At 39.2% G+C, this 22,468-nt stretch overlaps 1 protein-coding gene across 1 annotated transcript in view; it reads right to left on the reverse strand.

Annotated features, from left to right (window-relative positions):
- KLF12 (KLF transcription factor 12) overlaps positions 1-22,468 on the reverse strand; it is a 439,279-nt gene that overhangs the window by 316,843 nt on the left and 99,968 nt on the right. The gene's annotated exons all lie outside the window — the stretch shown is intronic.

A 22,468-nucleotide genomic window follows, 5' to 3' on the forward strand; every position in this document is an offset into this window, starting at 1 on the left:
CCACTCCAGAGTCTGTGCTCTCAGGTAGTATAGTTTATTACCTGTTTATTATCATGTGGATAGAAATATTTTATACACAATAATTTATATACAGTATTAGTATAGTACATATAATATACATATAGTATTATATTATATACCTATAATTTTTTTAAAACACTAAAAAATGTTTATTCTTATAATCTACTCTGGTTATCATATACAGACCCATATCTAACTTATTGTTACTGTAACCCTCCAATACAATTACAATTGGTATGTGTAGTTCTTTGTGCAATTTCTGAAGTCCCCAACAGATTTATTTTCAGTGGGCATAGAGGCTTTCTAGGTTTACTGAAGTTATTTAAACTCTGGAGGACCCTGTTTTAACAAATATAAAACAGGAATAACAGCTGGGCCTATGTCACAGAACGGCTATGGGAGTTCAATGAAACAATGCAGGTACAGAGCTTAGCACGGTGCACAGCACAGGAAGCACTCAGGAGATATTAGATATTATCATTGTTGTGGTTAATAATTTTAGCCACCCTTGTGTCCTTGCAACTTACACAGGGTTTGGCACATGAGAGGCGCTCAGCCAACAATAATTAAATAAATCGATGAATACTTTTTTCAACATCCCCCCTATCTACATGCAAACACATCCTTCCTCTCCACAGACACTGCCATTTCTCCAACATGATTTTGCTTCTTCCACCTAAAACACTATTCCCCATCTTCATTTTCATCTGGCTAACTCTTATTTTTCATCTAAATTTTGGTTCCCTTTCTTCTCTCATGGGAAGTCTTTTCTTAAAAACTCTGAGTCTATTATGTGCCCTGCTTACGCTTTCTCATTGGGCTTTCTCCTTGTCCCTAATTAGCAAAGCACTTAACCCTCAGTCTTCCTGATGTCTTTGACATGCCTTAATACCCCACTAGACTGCAAAGGCAGACACTACCTTTATACCATTGTAAAGGTATAGAACATAAGAGATGTTCAATAAACCTTGTGTTAAATGAATGAACACATACATATTTCTACCGAAATAACCTTTCCATGATCCTCACCCTCCCCAAGAAAAGTCACACTGGATTTAGGATGTGGTTCAATTATAGAAATGAACAAAAACGGAACAAAAACGGAAAAGACAGATAAGCCAGTTTTTTTAATGGACCAAAAAAACGTGGACAAGTTTTTCCCCAAAGATGGCCAAATGGCCATTAACATATGAAACGTATACACCATCATTAATTATTAAGAAAATGTATATTAAAGTCACCTCTAAGACATCAACACACATCCATCAGAATGACAAAAAGAGAGTGAGAAAATACAGAGTAGTGAGATACGGGGCATCTGGAACTTTCATAAAGTCTAAATTGGTATAGTCACTAAGGAAAACTGTTTGGCAGTATCTACTGAAATGAAAATACATTCCTGAAGACTCAGCAATTCCATTCCTACTACTATGCTATGCAGAAATATGTACATACACGTGCCAAAAGGCATTCACAAGAATATTCATAGCAATATATTCCTAACAGCTGAAACCTGGAAACAACCGAGATGTCCATCAACAGTAAAATGGATAAATAAGTCTGTGGAAGGTCTCTGATAAATTCCTATAACAGAATATTATATAGCAATGAAAAAAAGAACAATAGGAATGAATCTAAAACCGTAATGTTGAGACAACATTGATGTATGATGTCACTTATACGTGGAATCTGAAAAATACAACAAACTAGCGAAGACAGCCAAAAGGAAGCAGACTCGCAGATACCGAGAACAAACTAGTGGTTACCACTGGGGAGAAAGGAGGGTGGAGAGACAGGGGAGGGCTAGGGAGGGCTCGGGATTAAGAGGTATAAACTAGTATGTATAAAATAAATAAGCTACAAGGACATACTGTACGGCATAGAGAATACAGCCGATATTTTATAATAACTATAAATGGAGTATCACCTTTAAAAATTGTGAATCACTATAATGCACACCTGTAACATATAATACTGTACAGCACTGTACTTCAACTAAACATTTTTTTCTTCAAAACATAATGTTGCAAAAGAATCCAGACTCAAAAGAGCATGTGTATCGTGCAGCATCAGGGACAGACAGTCGTCTATGGTGATGGAGGTGAGACAGCAGCCGACTGGTGCGTGAGCAGCTGCTGGTCATGTTTCATGACTTGATCTGAGTGGCAGTGGAGTGTGTTATGTTCACTTTGTGGGAGTTCGCCCATCTGTACACCAGCGGTAGGTGCACTTTTCTGCATGTGAACAGCACTCTGGTGAAAAGGTGAGCTAAAAATAAATGAACAAGTAAATGCACTCAACCTTAAAAATAAAAGTCAACAGAGATGATTCACACAACTCCAGGAAGTCTGAAATCCTCTAAGCCTGACCAGTCACTTGATTCTATTTGAGATCTCGGTCTTATTTCTAACTCTTCTCTTTATTGGGAAATTCTATTTTAACCTATTTGCTAAATATAGACTATGTATACACAGGTTTAACATTGCCATAAAAAGGGATGCAACAGGGCTTTCCTGGTGGCACGGTGGTTGAGAGTCCGCCTGCCAATGCAGGGGACACGGGTTCGTGGCCCAGTCCGGGAGGATCCCACATGCCGCGGAGCGGCTGGGCCCGTGAGCCATGGCCGCTGAGCCTGTGCGTCCACAGCCTGTGCTCCGCAACGGGAGAGGCCACAACAGTGAGAGGCCCGCGTACCACAAAAAAAAAAAAAAAAAAAAGAAGGATGGAACAGCTGAAATGGGGTCATGATCTTTTTACTCCAAATGGAAGAAAAAGAAGGAAAGCGGTTTTCCTGAGATAAGTTGGCAACTGTCAAGAGATAGAAATGATACACACACACTCCATGTACTTATGTTTATAGCAAGACATAGCTGTCAAATGGTCTGAATTGAAAGTAATTGGCAAAGGGCACTGAAAAGACACAGAAAAGCAGAGGTCTGGGCATATGAACCATTGGCCACCCTCAGGGATGAAGCAAGAGGGGGTAAGAAAGCATCAGAGCAGACAGGTCCAGAGCCGTGGGCACTGCCGACTCGTACAGACTGGGAGAGTGCAGGGGGAACCGGATTATACAGAGGTGCCTGACCACTCTGTGCTACCTACCAGAACACTATATATAAAAGAAGGTGAGAGGGAGCTTCAAGTTGGCGGAAGAGCAAAACGCAGAGATCACCTTCCTCCCCGCAAATACATCAGAAATACGTCTACACGTGGAACAACTCCTACAGAACACCTACTGAACGCTGGCAGAAGACCTCAGACCTCCCAAAAGGCAACAAACACCCCACGTTGCCTGGGTAGGGCAAAAGAAAAAAGAAAAAAACAGAGACAAAAGAATAGGAACGGGACCCGCACCAGTGGGAGGGAGCTGTGAAGGAGGAAAGGTTTCCACACTCTAGGAGGCCCCTTCGTGGGCGGAGACTGCGGGTGGCGGAGGGGGGAAGCTTCGGAGCCACGGAGGAGAGCACAGCCACAGGGGTGCGGAGGGCAAAGCGGAGAGATTCCCGCACAGAGGATCGGTGCCGACCAGCACTCACCAGCCCAAGGGGCTTGTCTGCTCACCCGCCGGGGTGGGCGGGGCTGGGAGCTGAGGCTCGGGCTTCGGAGGTCGGATCCCAGGGAGAGGACTGGGGTTGGCTGCGAGAACACAGCCTGAAGGGGTTAGTGCACCACGGCTAGCCAGCAGGGAGTCTGGGGAAAAGTCTGCACCCGCCAAAGAGGCAGGAGACTTTTTCTGGCTTCTTTGTTTCCTGGTGGGCGAGGAGAGGGGATTAACAGCGCCGCTTAAAGGAGCTCCAGAGACGGGCGCGAGCCGCGGCTATCAATGTGGACCCCAGAGACGGGCATGAGACATTAAGGATGCTGCTGCCGCCACCAAGAAGCCTGTGTACAACCACAGGTCACTCTCCACAGCTCCCCTCCCGGGAGGCTGTGCAGCCCGCCACTGCCAGGGTCCCGTGATCCAGGGACAACTTCCCCGGGAGAACGCACAGCGCACCTCAGGCTGATGCAACGTCCCACCGGCCTCTGCCGCCGCAGGCTCGCCCCGCATCTGCACCTCTCCCTCCCCCTGGCCTGAGTGAGCCAGAGCTCCCGAATCAGCGGCTCCTTTAACCCTGTCCTGTCTGAGCGAAGAACTGACGCCCTCAGGCGACCTACACGCAGAGGCGGGTCCAAATCCAGAGCTGAGCCACGGGAGCTGCGCAAACAAAGAAGAGAAAGGGAAATCTCTACCAGCAGCTTCAGAGGCAGCGGATTAAAGCTCCACAATCAACTTGATGTACCCTACATCTGTGGAATACCTGAATAGACAAGGAATGACCCCAAATGGAGGAGGTGGACTTTGGGAGAAACGATATATATATTTCTTTCCCTTTTCCTCTTTTTGTGAGTGTGTATGTGTATGCTTCTGTGTATGATTTTGTCTGTATAGCTTTCCTTTTACCATTTATGCCAGGGTTCTGTCTGTCCATTTTTTTTTTGCCTTAAAAATTTTCTTTCTTAATAATAATTTTTTATTTTAAGAACTTTATTTTATCTTATTTAATCTTCTTTCTTTCTTTCTACTTTTTCTCCCTTTAAATCTGAGCCGCATGGATGAAAGGCTCCTGGTGCTCCAGACAGGCATCAAGGCTGTGCCTCTGAGGTGGGAGAGCCAAGCTCAGGACATTGGTCCACAAGATACCTCCCAACTGCACGTAATATCAAACGGTGAAAATCTCCCAGAGATCTCCAACTCAACGCCAAGACACGGCTCTACTCAACGACCAGCAAGCAACAGTGCTGGACACCCTATGCCAAACAACTAGCAAGACAGGAACGCAACCCCATCCATTAGCAGAGAGGCTGCCTAAAATCATAATAAGGCCACAGACACCCCAAAACACACCACCAGACGTGGACCTGCCCACCAGAAAGACAAGATCCAGCCTCATCCATCAGAACACAGGCACTAGTCCCCTCCACCAGGAAGCCTACACAACCCACTGAACCAACCTTAGCCACTGGGGATAGACACCAAAACAATGGAAACTAGGAACCTGCAGCCTACTAAAAAGAGACCCCAAACACAGTAAGTTAAGCAAAATGAAAACACAGAGAAACACACAGGAGATGAAAGAGCAAGGCAAAAACCCACCACCTAACAAATGAGAAGGAAATAGGCAGTCTACCTGAAAAAGAATTCAGAATACTGATAGTAAAGATGATCCAAAATCATGGAAATAGAATGGAGAAAATACAAGAAACGTTTAACAAGGACCTAGAAGAACTAAAGAGCAAACAAACAGAGATGAACAACACAATAAATGAAATTTAAAATTCTGTAGAAGGGATCAAAGGTAGAATAACTGAGGCAGAAGAAAAGATAAGTGACCGGGAAGATAAAATAGTGGAAATAACTACTGCAGAGCAGAATAAAGAAAAAAGAATGAAAAGAATTGAGGACAGTCTCAGAGACCTCTGGGACAACATTAAACGCACCAACATTCAAATTATATGGGTCCCAGAAGAAGAGAAAAAGAAAGGGACTGAGAAAATATCTGAAGAGATTATAGCTGAAAACTTCCCTAATATAGGAAAGAAAATAGTTAATCAACTCCAGGAAGCACAGAGAGTCCCATACAGGATAAATCCAAGGAGAAACACACCAAGACACAAATTAATCAAACTATCAAGTATTAAATACAGAGAACAAATATTAAAAGCAGCAAGGGAAAAACAACAAGTAACACATAAGGGAATCCCCATAAGGTTAACAGCTGATCTTTCGGCAGAAACTCTGCAAGCCAAAAGGGAGTGGCAGGACATATTTAAAGTGATGAAAGGGAAAAACCTACAACGAAGATTACTCTAACCACCAAGGATCTCATTCAGCTTTGACAGAGAAATTAAAAGCTTTACAGACAAGCAAAAGGTAAGAGAATTCAGCACCACCAAACCAGCTTTACAACAAATGCTAAAGGCACTTCTCTAGGCAGGAAACACAAGAGAAGGAAAAGACCTACGGTAATTAACCCAAAACAATTAAGAAAATGGTAATAGGAACATACATATCGATAATTACCATAAATGTAAATGGATTAAATGCTCCAACCAAAAGACATAGACTGGCTGAATGGTCACAAAAGCAAGACCCATACATATGCTGTCTACAAGAGACCCACTTCAAACCTAGGGACACACACAGACTGAAAGTGAGGGGATGGAAAAAGATATTCCATGCAAATAGAAATCAAAAGAAAGGTAGAGTAGAAATACTCATATCAGATAAAATAGACTTTAAAATAAAGAATGTTACAAGAAACGAGGAAGGACACTACATAATGATAAAGGGATCAATCCAAGAAGAAAATATAACAATTGTAAATATTTATGCACCGAAAATAGGAGCACATCAATACATAAGGAAAATACTAACAGCCATAAAAGGGGAAATCAACAGTAACACAATCATACTAGGGAACTTTAACACCCCACTTTCACCAAAGGACAGATCATCCAAAATGAAAATAAAGAAGGAAACACAAGCTTTAAATGATACATTAAACAAGATGGACTTAATTAATGTTTATAGGACATTCCATCCAAAAACAACAGAATACACATTCTTCTCAAGTGCTCATGGAACATTCTCCGGGACGGATCATATCTTGGGTGACAAATCAAGCCTTGGTAAATTTAATAAAATTGAAATCATATCGAGTATCTTTTCCGACCACAACGCTATGAGACTAGATATCAATTATAGGAAAAAAATCTGTAAGAAATACAAACACATGGAGGCTAAACAACACACTACTTAATAACCAAGAGATCACTGAAGCAATCAAAGAGGAAATGAAAAAATACCTAAAAACAAATGACAATGAAAACACAACTACTGAAAACTTACGGGATGCAGCAAAAGCAGTTCTAAGAGGGAAGTTTATAGCTATACAAGCCTACCTTAAGAAACAAGAAACATCTCAAATAAACAACCTAACCTTAAACCTAAAGCAATTAGAGAAAGAAGAACAAAAAAACCCCAAAGCTAGCAGAAGGAAAGAAATCATAAAGATCAGATCAGAAATAAATGAAAAAGAAATGAAGGAAACAACAGCAAAGATCAATAAAACTAAAAGCTGGTTCTTCGAAAAGGTAAACAAAATTGATAAACCATTAGCCAGACTCATCAAGCAAAATAGGGAGAGGACTCAAATAAATAAAATTAGAAATGAAAAAGGAAAAGTTACAACAGACACCTCAGAAATACACAGGATCATGAGAGATTACTACAAGCAACTGTATGTCAATAAAATGGACAACCTGGAAGAAATGGACAAATTCTTAGAAATGCACAACCTTCCGAGACTGAACCAGGAAGAAATAGAAAATATAAACAGACCAATCACAAGCACTGAAATTGAAACTGTGATTAAAAATCTTCCAACAAACAAAAGCCCAGGACAGATGGCTTCACAGGCGAATTCTACCAAACATTTAGAGAAGAGCTCACACCTATCCTCCTCAAACTCTTCCAATATAGCAGAGGGAGGAACACTCCCAAACTCATTCTACGAGGCCACCATCACTCTGATACCAAAACCAGACAAAGATGTCACAAAGAAAGAAAACTACACGCCAATATCACTGATGAACACAGATGCAAAAATCCTCAGCAAAATACTAGCAAACGGAATCCAACAGCACATTAAAAGGATCATACACCATGGTCAAGTGGGGTTTATTGCAGGAATGCAAGGATTCTTCAATATACGCAAATCAATCAACGTGATACACCATATTAACAAATGGAAGGAGAAAAACTATATGATCATCTCAATAGATGCAGAGAAAGCTTTCAACAAAATTCAACACCCATTTATGATAAAAACCCTCCAGCAAGTAGGCATAGAGGGAACTTTCCTCAACATAATAAAGGCCATATATGACAAACTCACAGCCAACATCGTCCTCAATGGTAAAAAAACTGAAAGCATTTCCACTAAGATCAGGAACAAGACAAGGTTTCCCACTCTCACAACTATTTTTCAACATAGTTTTGGAACTTTTAGCCTCAGCAATCAGAGAAGAAAAAGGAATCCAAATCGGAAAAGAAGAAGTAAAGCTGTCACTACAGATGACATGATACTATACATAAAGAATCCTAAAGATGCTACCAGAAAACTACTAGAGCTAATCAATGAATTTGGTAAACTAGTAGGATACAAAATTAATGCACAGAAATCTCTTGCATTCTTATACACTAATGATGAAAAATCTGAAATTAAGAAAACTCTCCCATTTACCACTGCAACGAAAAGAATAAAATATCTAGGAATAAACCTACCTAAGGAGACAAAAGACCTGTATACAGAAAATTATAAGACACTGTGACAGAAATTAAAGATGATACCAACAGATGGAGAGATATACCATGTTCTTGGATTGGAAGAATCAACACTGTGAAAATGACTCTACTACCCAAAGCAATCTACAGATTCAATGCAATCCCTATCAAATTACTACTGGCATTTTTTACAGAACTAGGACAAACAATTTCACAATTTGTATGGAAACACAAAAGACCCCTAAGAGCCAAAGCAATCTTGAGAAAGAAAAACGCACCTGGAGGAATCAGGCTCCCTGACTTCAGACTATACCACAGAGCTACAGTAATCAAGACAGTATGGCACAAAAACAAAAATATTGATAAATGGAACAGGTTAGAAAGCCCAGAGATAAACCCACGCCCATATGGTCACCTTATCTTTGATCAAGAAGGCAAAACTATACAGTGGAGAAAAGACAGCCTCTTCAATAAGTGGTGCTGGGAAAACTGGACAGCTACATGTAGAAGAATGAAATTAGAACACTCCCTAACACCATACACAAAAATAAGCTCAAAATGGATTAAAGACCTAAACGTACGGCCAAACACCATCAAACTCTTAGAGGAAAACATAGGCAGAACACTCTATGACATAAATAACAGCAAGATCCTTTTTGACCCACCTCCTAGAGAAATGGAAATAAAAACAAAAATAAACAAAGGGGACCTAATGAAACTTAAAAGCTTTTGCACAGCAAAGGAAACCATAAACAAGACGAAAAGATAACCCTCAGAATGGGAGAAAATATTTTCAAATGAAGCAACTGGCAAAGGATTAATCTCCAAAACATACAAGCAACTCATGCAGCTCAATTTCAAAAAACGAAACAACCCAATCGAAAAATGGGCAGAAGACCTAAACTGACATTTCTCCAAAGAAGATATACAGATTGCCAACAACCACATGAAAGAACATTCAAAATCACTAATCATTAGAGAAATGCAAATCAAAACTACAATGAGGGCTTCCCCGGTGGCGCAGTGGTTGAGAGTCCGCCTGCCAATGCAGGGGACACGGGTTCGTGCCCCGGTCCGGGAGGATCCCACGTGCTGCGGAACGGCTGGGCCCGTGAGCCATGGCCGCTGAGCCTGAGCATCAGGAGCCTGTACTCCGCAACAGGAGAGGCCACAACAGTGAGAGGCCCGTGTACGGGGAAAAAAAAAAAAAAAACTACAATGAGATCATCTCACACCAGTCAGAATGGCCATCATCAAAAAATCTAGAAACAATAAATGCTGAAGAGGATGTGGAGAAAAGGGAACACTCTTACACTGTTGGTGGGAATGTAAATTGATACAGCCACTATGGAGAACAGTATGGAGGTTCCTTAAAAAACTTCAAATAGAACTACCATACGACCCAGCAATCCCACTACTGGGCATATACCCTGAGAAAACCATAATTCAAAAAGAGTCATGCACAAAAATATTCATTGAAGCTCTATTTACAATATCCAGGACATGGAAGCAACCTAAGTGTCCATCAACAGATGAATGGATAAAGAAGATGTGGCACATATATACAATGGAATATTACTCAGCCATGAAAAGGAATGAAACTGAGTTACCTGTAGTGAGCTGGATGGACCTAGAGTCTGTCATACAGGGTGAAGTAAGTCAGAAAGAGAAAAACAAATACCGTATGCTAACACATATATATGGAATCTAAAAAAGAAAGAAAGAAAATGGTCAGAAGAACCTAGGGGCAAGATGGGAATAAAGATGCAGACCTACTACAGAATGGACTTGAGGATACGGGGAGGGGGAAGGATAAGCTGGGACAAAGTGAGAGAGTGGCATGGACATATATACACCACCAAACGTAAAATAGATAGCTAGTGGCAAGCAGCCGCATAGCACAGGGAGATCAGCTCGGTGGTTTGTGACCACCTAGAGGAGTGGGATAGAGAGGATGTGAGGGAGGGAGACGCAAGAGGGACGACATATGGGGACATATGTATATGTATAACTGATTCACTTTGTTATAAAGAAGAAAATTACACACCATTATAAAGCAATTATACTCTAATAAAGATGTTAAAAAAGAAAAAAAAAAAAAGAGAGAAGGTGAGAAATTAGGGTTGGAACAACCAGAGTCGTGAGAAAACATTTGAAAGTCCTTATAATTATTGTTTTTACTCCTTTTTTTTTTTAAAGAAAAAGCATAAAGGCAACATCCCCAAGAAGGAAAAAAACTTCAATGCAATTTTAAATCAGTAATTATGTTGCTAAACAATGAATTCTTCATTTCAAACCCTTGCTCACTAAAAATTTTCCAGTATCTCTCCACTTCTCTTCCCCCACTCTCTCCAGGTATCCTGCTTTCTTATGCATAACACACAGCTAATTATCTCCTGCAGACATGACCTAAGATGCAGAGATGCCCTAAGAGGGAGCTCACCACTGCTGAACAGTTACACAAAATAGATCCACACATACAATTTCAACAAGGCAAATTCACCTTCGGGAAGGAGTCACTGTTCAAAACATTCACACGTGTAGTTTTTACCAGACATTTCATTTCTGTTTCATTAAAAATTATGTCTAACTCCATAATATTCAAATTTTTAGGCAACATCCTAGTCTTGTCATAGGTGACCTGTTACTTTGAAAAGCTACAACATGATTTTATTTTTTACTGATGAAATCAAACAACAAATGTCAGGCATGCTTTATTCAACTAACAGAAATTACATAAAGTGTATGTATTTCCATTCGCATACTATTAACGCTCCGTATGAAGACTTCAAACCTAGAGTTTCTTTGGCTCTAAAGTATTTGATTTTAATTCCGTTTCGAAATAACTCTCTTTGGATAACAAATATATTCCTCATAAATCAGTACAATTATTAAAGAACTATCACAGAGAGAAAGCAGTTTACATTCACGGTGTTCGCATAGAAAATCAGATTTCACTGTCAAGAAGCTTACTTGTAATAGATCTTTTTAACTTCGAAGTACCTTGCAATCAAAGATCTGTATGTTTAAATAAAAGTAGGAAACAGATCAATTTCACTTTGCCATCTCTTCTTGTAATCAGACTGAGAAATAAAATTGTTTCTTTTCTGGAAAATTTCTTTTTCTGGTGGAAAACGCTTCCAATTCTAATATTTAAGAAGATAAAATCTACTCCTTTAACTATTTATTTCCTCAACAAAAGCAAAATAAACTACCCGCACTGCAAACCACACTGGAACCCTCTGGGGTTTTCTTTCACAGTCCTCTGTAATACTACAGTAACATAAACTCTGCCTATGGTCCCCGTGCCCATCTGCTCTTATCACTCAGTGGCGTGGCCTGCACGTTAAATACAAGTGTCAGACAGCCATAAAATCTCAACAATTCCAAATTCTTTGGGGATCAAACATAAAATGACATTCTGTTGAATGGGAAATCCCATGGCCTGTGGCCATGTCTTCAAGGGGTCTGACATGATGGAAAAGAAAAATGCAGCCTGCCTTTAAAGAGGTCATTCTTACCCGGAATTTGGTTATAAAGGAGACTTTACAAGCCTCGTGTTGATATTCACTAAAGTATTTTTTCATGCATAGATAAAACTTCAAGAAGCAATTTTAGAAATTTTGTTTAACGATTTTTTTTTTTTCAAATAACACAGGACTCACGGACTAAAGCAACTTCTGTATAGTCAAGTAATGAAGAAGAAGCAAGCAGTCCATACCAGTGATGGATTCAAGGACTCTCTACTCCCAGCCACCTATCACAGCTCTGCTGAAGAAAGAAGATGGGTACCCTAATCACTACAGGGCAAATCCTAAAGAGATGGCAGCAGCACTTCACGAACGCCTAATACATCCAACTCGAGGTCTCAGCAAGGGCAGGGCATTTGACAAAATGCAATGATTTAGAATACACTCCAGTTTTTAAGAAAGTCAGTGTTACAGCCAGAGACAGGATAAATGAAAAGTCTAAGACACGTGTTTTCTGAGATTTATAATCAGGTAGAAATCGACAAGGGGAAGGAGATTAGACAAGTATTTAGACTTTCCATCAAAATATGCAATGGGAAGGAGATTTTAACACCAGCCATTTCCTTTGCAATTATGGAGAAAGATGACTGATTTTTCTCATGGGTTTTCATGACCACTGAGATCCAGAACCCTTCCAAGTCTGCTCCTACATTAGCTGTGTCAGGCAAATCCTATCCTGGAAAAAAAGTGGTTTCAGGTAAAGGCTATGCAGAGGAAAAGGAGGCATGGAAAGAAAAAATCGTTTTGAATCAAACTCAAAAAGAACGGTTGTTGGCAATGAAAGAATGCTCAACATCATTAATCGTTAGAGAAATGCGAATCAAAACTACAATGAGATATCATCTCACACTGGTCAGAATGGCCATCATCAAAAAATCTAGAAACAATAAATGCTGGAGGGGGTGTGGAGAAAAGGGAACCCTCTTGCACTGTTGGTGGGAATGTAAATTGATACAGCCACTATGGAGAACAGTATGGAGGTTCCTTAAAAAACTACAAATAGAACTACCATACGACCCAGCAATCCCACTACTGGGCATATACCCCGAGCAAACCATAATTCAAAAAGAGTCATGTACCAAAATGTTCATCGCAGCTCTATTTACAATAGCCAGGACATGGAAGCAACCTAAGTGCCCATCAACAGGTGAATGGATAAAGAAGATGTGGCACATATATACAATGGAATATTACTCAGCCATAAAAAGAAACAAAATTGAGTTATCTGTAGTGAGGTGGATGGACCTAGAATCTGTCATACAGAGTGAAGTAAGTCAGAAAGAGAAAAACAAATACCGTATGCTAACACATATATATGGAACCTAAGGGGGGAAAAAAAGGTCATGAAGAACCTAGGGGTAAGATGGGAATAAAGACACAGACCTAGAGCATGGACTTGAGGATATGGGGAGGGGGAAGGGTAAGCTGGGATGAAGGGAGAGAGAGGCATGGACATATATACACCACCAAACGTAAAATAGATAGCTAGTGGGAAGCAGCCGCATGGCACAGGGAGATCAGCTCAATGCTTTGTGACCGCCTGGAGGGGTGGGATAGGGAGGGTGGGAGGGAGGGAGACGCAAGAGGGAAGAGATATGGGAACATATGCATATGTATAACTGATTCACTTTGTTATAAAGCAGAAACTAACACACCATTGTAAAGCAATTATACTCCAATAAAGATGTTAAAAAAGAACGGTTGGTATTGTGAATAAAATCAGTTTGATTTGTTACTGACAAGTTCATAAAATTGTTGCTCACATCTGGAATGATCAGGCATTTCGCTTGATAGCATACTCAAACACTTTGCTTATCAAGAATAAAAAAGAGACAACTTAGTATAATAAACCCTATTAATTCGACTTCAATTTAAAGCAATAAGGGTCCTAAATGTTGACATTTGATGATAATTCCATGTTCCTAAGAAACTCTTAATAGAAGAAGCTACAAACAGGACATGATATTCTTGAGATAGTGATACAGGAGCTTCTGTAAAATAACTGCCTTGGGGGGAGCAAGGAGGGAGAAAGAACAGGAAGGAGGGAAGGAGAGAAGGAAGAAAGGAAGGGAGGGAGGGAGAACAGAAAACACAATAGAAACATTAGCTTTGGTGTAAGAGCCAGAGAAGAGCTGGAGCTGGCTCACAGAGGCACATGAGAGCTGACTGTGTACATCTCTGCACAACCCTGTGACTACACTCTCGTAGCTTGGAATTCATCACAGTCAGTACATTTATATCAAGGAAATCAGCAAAGGTAACAAACCAGAGCTTTTATTCAGAAAGCTATTTATCAGTATATCTGATACCATGCCAAATTAACCATGTTCAGTGACAGTCTCCTACCAATTAAACAGAAGTACTCACATCTTCCTCAAAAAATTCATATGAAAATTAAATACAATAATACAAGAGTGCTTAGACGACATACAAGAACTTCAGATAGCTATGACTATTATTACTTTCAAGAATTAGCCATCAAGTATACATCACAGAAGGCAACCTCAAAGAATTTCACCTAATGAGGTCTCCTTCATGGTAGCGCTGGCTCAGACCACAGGCTTCCAGTGGCTGAAGAGCAGCTGTGAGAGCAGCAGTGGAGTTTAGAAACAAATACACAAAAAGGAACACAGGTAAGGTCACTGGGAAATAGCAAAGCATACACACTTGACAAGGAAACCAGCACAAAATGGGAAGTCAACACAGAGGCGTTCATTCTGAGCCTTCTACATGAAACAGACCCAGGTTAAATTTGTCGCTTTTATGTCTTCCTAGGTATTTTAAATATACCATCCCTGTGTACGAAATGGCAACAATGAAATACTAGAAATAAGCCAGTAGGAAGCATCAGAGGTGTTAACCAGCTCTCAGTCCGTAACACTAAAGGCACAACCCGCTCGTCAAGTCTACACAGTAAAAGGGGGATCACACGATCAGGAGGAATGCCGTCTCATGAAACCATCACTTGATTCAATGGTAACATTCACTACGAACAGAATTTCAGAAAAAGGAATGTGATTCACTATATGTATGTACACATTTCTATGTCACAAAAGGAAATCATTCCCTAGCTAGATTTAATATCAGTACTAGACACTAGATAAAAGTATCTTCCATACTTTTTTCAACTCTACACTTTCATCCTCATCTCTTTTAATGTGGGCCCAAAGCAGGTTTTCAAACAGCAGAAAAAGCAATGGTAGAGAGAAGAGTCCATCTAAAAAACACCAAGCCCCACCCTAACCAACATGCAACCAGCAGGGACCATTCCAATCCTTCGAGCACATAATTCACTGGCCTCCTTTATCAGAGATGTCTGGGAAATCTTGCATTGTGAGGAAGAATCAGATACTAAATTTGTTTCTGTCTTCTTGAAAGTTAACATTAATCTAAACCTATCCATTGCATAACAAAAATCATCATCACCATAATCTCAAATTTTTTAAAATAAGTATCCCTGCTATTCACTGGGATAAAAAGACCTTTAGACCAGCATTTCTCAACTTTGCCTGCACATCACAATACATTAGGAGCTTTTAAAGTCCCTCTGAGCCACCGAAATCCCTGACCAATGACCAGAGAATCTCTGGGGTCCGTGCTCGGACATCAGTGGGTCTTCAAAGTCACCCAGGTGATTCCAGGGTGCAACCAAGGCTGAGAACCGCTGCTCTGGACAGAATGGTTCCTACTCCACGCCCTATGCTCGTGATTCTCAACGCAAGCCGCATGTTTCCAGATTCCCTTGGGAAGCTTAAACATACAGATGCTGGAGCCCCACCCTAAGCCAACTAAATTAGAATCTCTGAGGCATGGAAACACTTTCCCACAAGATACTGAGCTGAAGCTGCGGTTAAAGTAATGCTCTTCCAACTAGAGATCCTCAGCTTTGGTTTTGGAATTCCTTCAACTATTATAAGTTTCCCTATTTTATATTCTACTTTTGTACCATTTCCAGTAGGAGTAACGCTTATGGAACTTTCAAATTACTTTAAGCACTTGTCTCAAAACCAGACTTGCAATTGATAAACTCGGAGACTATTCTTTGCAGCTTATTGGCAGGTTTACGGGTTTCCTAGGGCTAGGTGGCTTATAATAATAGATACTTATTGTCTCAGTTCTGGAGGCTAGAGGTATCGGGAGGGCCATGCTCTCGCTGAAGGCTGCAGGGGACAATCTGTCCCATGCCTTCCTCTTAGTTTCTGGTGTTGCCAGCAACCCTCGGTGCTCCTTGGCTCGAAGACTCATCACCTCAATCTTTGCTTCCCTCGGTACATGGTATTCCCCCTGTGTGTCTGTGTCTCTGTATCTCTTCTAACGATACCAGTCATATTGGATTAAGGGCCCACCAAACTCCTGTATGACCGCTTCTTAGTTAATTACATCTGCAACAGTTCTATTTCCAAATAAGTCACATTCTGAGGTCCCATGAAGGACATGAATTTTAGGGAGACACCAATCAACCCAGCACAGCAGGAAAAAAGGCGGAAAAAACAGCAACTCTGGTCAGAAACATCAGGTGTTGCTTGCAAACAGGTAGTAGATCAGCCAAGTTTCTGGGGATCTCGAAGAAAATAAAGAGGTATGTGAAACAGAGCTAGAGTTAAGAGTGTCCCTAAAAGATAACCTGGAAAGGGGTTCCAAGCCCTAAGAGTTTATCACCACCATTGCAATGGAACCCCTTTCAACTTCCAAGCCTTTGAAATACCAAGTGGCCTGTGACGTATAACTTTCCTTATTTCTGTTGTCAGAGTTACAGCAATGTTCCTAAAAATTGATATGAGAATTCAAACAATTCCCAAGACATACACTGTCATATATATATATAGAGAGAGAGAGTTATAATGGAAGTAACACATTCTTATCAGGCAGGCATTATAGATGAAATGTGCTTTGTAGAATTAACCACCTCTAACAAGCACATACCCAATCATGTTTCAGGGACAATACTTTCTGAATTCCAACTTCATACGCTAACAAATACCCAGCAAAATAATAAACTTTCCATGATTCAGCACTTTGGTTATCCATCAAATGGTTTATATATTAATCGTCCTCACTAGCAATAGTTAGCACAGACATTTTGTTTCCAATAACCAAAGAAATCAAAGAATATATGGGTCATTTTGTCATGCTCAGAAACTTCTCTGTGACACACTAAGAAGAGCCCCTACGATGTTAGCAGCCATCAGTTGGACTTCTGCCAAGAGAGAGAAAAGGAGAGTGAGAAGGTATAATCAATACATGTAGTGCAAAAACTTTTTGACGAAAACCATTAGCCCATGGACACAAATTAGTTTGGTCCCTGGTCATCTTTTTTGGCCTTAAGCATCCTATAAATTAACTGGCAATATAAACAAGTTAGTACTGTTCATTTAAATACTACTTTAAGGGAGATGGGCAGAATCATTTATTTCAGCCAAATTTTGTTTTTCAACATTAAGGAAGAAAAAAGCAAAAACTCTCTAAAATGTAGGAAACTAGGAGAAACTCCAAGTAATCAAATAAATTTTTATTGATTGTTTTTTGCTTTCAATAGATTTCAAATATTTGAGATTCCTGACGTCTTTCAAACTTTAATAACTCACTGTTTTCCTAACTACCTTAAGTTCTAAACAAAAATAAGGCAAAAGAAATCTCCCTTTATAATGTAGCTCAGGGAGAGAAAAAAAAATCTCTTCTATTTACTAGGCTGACATTTACTTTGATCTCTTACAGACCCTTTCAGGTAACAATTTATATATAACAGAGCAAGCAAACTCCTTTGGGAATGTAGAATACCTTAGAAGTCATGAACAAATGCAAATAAACTGAAAACACAAGGGGGCTGTATCTCTACTGCTTGCCTTTTTTTACTCTGACAGCAGTGTTTTAAAAAACAGGCAAGGAAATAAATCCTTCAGTTTGGCTGTGATACTTGAAAAGAAGCTTAAAGTGGTTTAATAACGGAGTAAGATTAAACCATACTTCTAAAAAAAAAAATTCCAAAGGTAGCAAAAGGAAGTGCCTTTATGCAAATGTCATTCCTTCCCAACTACTTCTACTTTCTGAGAAGAGTTGCTAATCCACTCAGGTGAAGTGTCCAAATACATCTGATGCCCCAACTACCGCTGTAGCTTCAAAGTCGATTTAAAGGTTCTTAATTGTGCTACTAATTTAGCTATGAACATTAGTAAATTATACATGGTGGACATTTCTTTTTTTTTTTTTTACAGTTTTACAAAATCAATCTAAGTAGATGCAAAGGCTCTGGTGCTTCATTGCCTTAGGTCTATCAAGCCCATAATAATAATTTACTAACATACACTGAGCATGAAAGATACAAAAGGGAATTCACAATCATAAAAGTTTATGCTCTGCCTTTATATAAACAGTCACTGTCATAAACACAAAATAAGAGATTATATCAACCAATAAAGCGAAATGAAATGCATTAGACTGATCTGATGAGATAACCAAATGACTGCAGATACAGCTAAATGAAGAAACCAAGTAGATATGTCAGGCATCTAACTTGATTACTGCCATAAATAATCACACCTCTAGCGTCCTTATGATACAAAGAAAATACTATTTGGAGAATGCAAAAGTTACCTTCCTTAAATAATTTAGACTTGCTAAGGTTTACCCAGCAAAACAGCTGTATTTTAGGTAACCTTACTCAAAGCTTAACTTTATTAATTAACATAATTCATGCCCAAAGAAACACATCCAAAATTATCGATTTCATATTTTTACTATTATAAAATTATTGTAAATAACTGCACATGGATTGCAAACCCATCCCATGAAAAAATTATCTTTTCTTTTAGACCTTGATGGGGAATAAAAAAAAAAAAATCTCCACATTAGAGGAAAAACAGGTCTAAAATAACTTGGCAATAGTTCAGCTACCAAAATATATGTGTAAAAAAATGTAGAAAGGCGGAAGAGGAAAGAAAATCAGTTATTTTAATTCAAAAAAAAAAGTAAAAGATTTGCAAATCAACTTCTTTTTTAGCAGTATGCTTCTGTCATAAAACTTTATATAATTCCCCCTGATGCTTAAATTATACAGTGAATAAAAATCACCTTGAAACATCCACTTAAAATGGCTAAAAGGTCAAATTTATTGTCATGCATATTTTACCACAATCAAAAAATAAAAATGAAGTGCTATTTAGAGGTTCATCTATTCATAAAATAGGGAAGGAATGGTTTTCATCTTTGTAGCTTACATATGCATACACATATTTCCAAGTTAGATACAGTTATCTGAAACTACATGGATTTAACTCTACTTCTGCTGTTTGAAGGCAAGAATCAGGTTCTGTTCATTTTGAATTTAGAAAAGTTCTTTGCACAGTGTGAAAAGCTATAACTTTGTCATATAAGTGACACGTTTTTTAAATGATTAAAAAGGTAAATTTTATGTTATGCAAATTTTACTACCACAAAAAAAAAATCACTTTATTTTGGAATCAAATATCACTATCATTCACCTGGATTTCAATCCAGGTGAATCTAAACATCAAATCTAACCTCCCATATTTTATATTCTGGAATATGGTTACATCAGTTTTTAACTTTTCTAGCCACTTTAATCTCAGATCCCTGGGAGGCCAAAAGGTGTGGGATAGAAGGGACCCATTTGTGCACCAAGTTGATCAGTTCGTCCCACCGTGAAGTCATGTGCCCTGTGAAACTTCTCAGGTCCTTTCCTGTGTGAATCGCCACCTAGAAATGTCTGGGGCCTGCCTTGGGCTTCTGACAGGAAACGGTCCCCCTGAAGTGCAAATTCACATGGAGGCAGGGCTGTGGGTGCATTGACAAGAGGGCAGAAAGATCCAGAAACTCAGACTGTGCATTTCTTAAAAATAAAGCAAAGAATCTGAAAAGTAAAGAAAAAAGAGCAAGGGAAAGAGATGCAGAATTAGCTTGACCAAAAATACAAATCAACTGAGCCTATCGTAAGGCTTACAGAGGAAATGGTGAAGAAATTTGAAGGCAATGATAATTCAAATCTATTCCCTTCCATATGTGCAGGTCTTTCTCCCTTCTAAGTTTCTTCCCCTTGTCCTCCTCTTTTGTTCTCACCCTTTCCTCCTTTCTTTTTTTTTTTTTTTTTAAATTTCCTTCCAATTGTACATCTCACGGACATTCCCTTGCCCCTCTAGGTCTATTCGTCCAAGCTGCTGTGGGGAGGGGAGGGGAGGGGGTGGGAGGGTACTGTGAGTAAATACTAAGATCTGTCCTCCTACAAATCAGGTGAAAGAGAGCAAGCTAAGAAGAGTAAGCAGTTGGCCTGAAGAGTAAAACTCAAGATAAGGATGCCCTGAGGCTATTTTTAACCACCCATGAAACCAAAACAGTGGTTTCCAATCCTACATTTAGTGACTGGGACTGCAGACAGAAAGAGGTTACGGCAAATGTTTCATTAAGTCAAATAATCAGTAATTCGATCTATAAACCGGAAAACCATTTTTAAGTACTTTTTTTTAACTTCAAAGACTTTTCCTATAAGTAGTTTCAACTGTGAGCATACAAATTCATCATATAAAAGTCAACAAGTTGCATTAAAGAGTTTTTCTTTAAATTAGTTCCAGCAAGATGTGCTTTATTACAACTATACAACTAATTCCAGAAAGCTGCAAGACATGACCAGATGTCTTGTCTTAAATCAGAAAGTAAGTACATGTCAACAAGGTCACTTTCGCCCCTTGTAAAGGAATAAGAAACTGTGAGATATCACTAAGCATCAATTAAATTAGCCAATTTAAAACGAATACCTATTATATTCATTGTTAGAAAATGGTAGAACCATCTTACTCGTACATTGCCTATGGCAATACCAACTACCAGAACCCTCTGAAAGGCACTCGTGTTTTAAGAGTCAAAATATCAATAATCTGTGACCCAGTAATAATATTCCTGAATTAATCCTACCCCCTAAAAAAAAGGGAAGGGAGGGGGAAAAAAACAAAAGAAGGAAAACTACACATATAAAAGGCTCATTGAGGGGGACTTCCCTGGTGGTACAGCGGTAAAGAATCCGCCTTCCAACGCAGGTGATGCAAGTTCCATCCCTGGTCAGGGAACTAAGATCCCACATGCCGCAGGGAAACTAAGCCCACACACCACAACTACTGAGCTTGTGCACCTCAACTAGAGAGCCTGCGTGCCCCAACCTACAGAGCCCACGTGCTCTGGAACCCACGCACCACAGCTACAGAACCCGTGTGCCCTGAAGCCTGTGCACCACAACTAGAGAGAAGCCCGCATGCCTCAACGAAGATCCCACGTGTCGCAACTAAGACCTGATGCAGCCAAAAGTAAATAAATGACATAAAGTTATAAATAACAAATAAATAAGAGGCTCATTGAAACTCCAGTTGTAACCTAAAAACAGTTCCAGTTCTTTTCCGTTCATCACAAGGAAATGGCCGACTTAATTATGGTAAAAAAATGTAATGAACTATTATGCTACCAATATAAACTACGTTTAAGAAAGATGGGGAAAAGAGCAATACTAAGTAAAAATGACGTGCACATGAAGAATTAGTAAAATACACAAAAGTATCTGTTGAATAAATGTGGTGTGGTGGTCTAAGGTTTCTTCCCTACCTTACCTTTGCATTACTGACATACCTTCGTAATGTTTTTTTAAAAAACTACATACACTATATATTTTTATAAGTATATTTCCTAATACTATTTTTAAATATTAATAAACAGATTTCAAATAGCAGTGTTTATTGAAAAGACTATAAAGATTAACAAGGTCACTCCCAGAATTTGTCTTAACATGATGAATAATACAATAAACATGGCTCTTAAGTGGAAAACACTTCAAGATTCAAAACGTTCAATTAGTCTTCGTGTTAACAGGATTACCAAAAAGCATTTTGCCAGGTGCTGCAGAAAATGACAGTGTGTAAGAGAAAGAAGGTAAGAGAATCACATCATTATGGAAAGATTACACTATAAGAGAGAAATAAAGAAAAAGAGCCTTTTCAGTTTGTTTAAAAAGGACATACATGATACGACCAATTACAATACTCTAGAGAAACAACCAGCAATAATGTATAACGTAAAAAAAAGGAATTTGCAATTATCGCTTACTATTTTTAATAGTTATCACGGGGGGGGTGGGAGGAACTGGGAGATTGGGATTGACACATACACACTAATATGTATAAAATAGATAACTAATAAGAACCTGCTGTATAGCACAGGGAACTCCACTTCACTGTACAGTAGAAACTGACACAACACTGTAAAACAACTAGACCCCAATAAAAAAAAATTAAAAGAAAACTATAATGGATTTTCTTTTATTTCTTTTTAAGTACAGTAAGTCCCCTACATATGAAACTTCAAGGTGGAAAAAAAAAAATGTTATCACTCATTGAGTACTAATTTCCAGACACCTTGCCACATGTTCTACATACTTATCATTTCACACTCAGTACAACACTACCGACTAGACAAGTTTAGTAAATGCATTTCACAGATAAGGAAACTGAAGCTTAAGTAGGAACTATAACTTGGCCAAGTTTATACGGAGGACATCCAATCAACAATAAAGGGTAGAACTAGGACTTGAACCATG

This window comes from Phocoena phocoena, chromosome 18, assembly GCF_963924675.1.
Source record: "Phocoena phocoena chromosome 18, mPhoPho1.1, whole genome shotgun sequence".
NCBI classification, from domain to species: domain Eukaryota; kingdom Metazoa; phylum Chordata; class Mammalia; order Artiodactyla; family Phocoenidae; genus Phocoena; species Phocoena phocoena.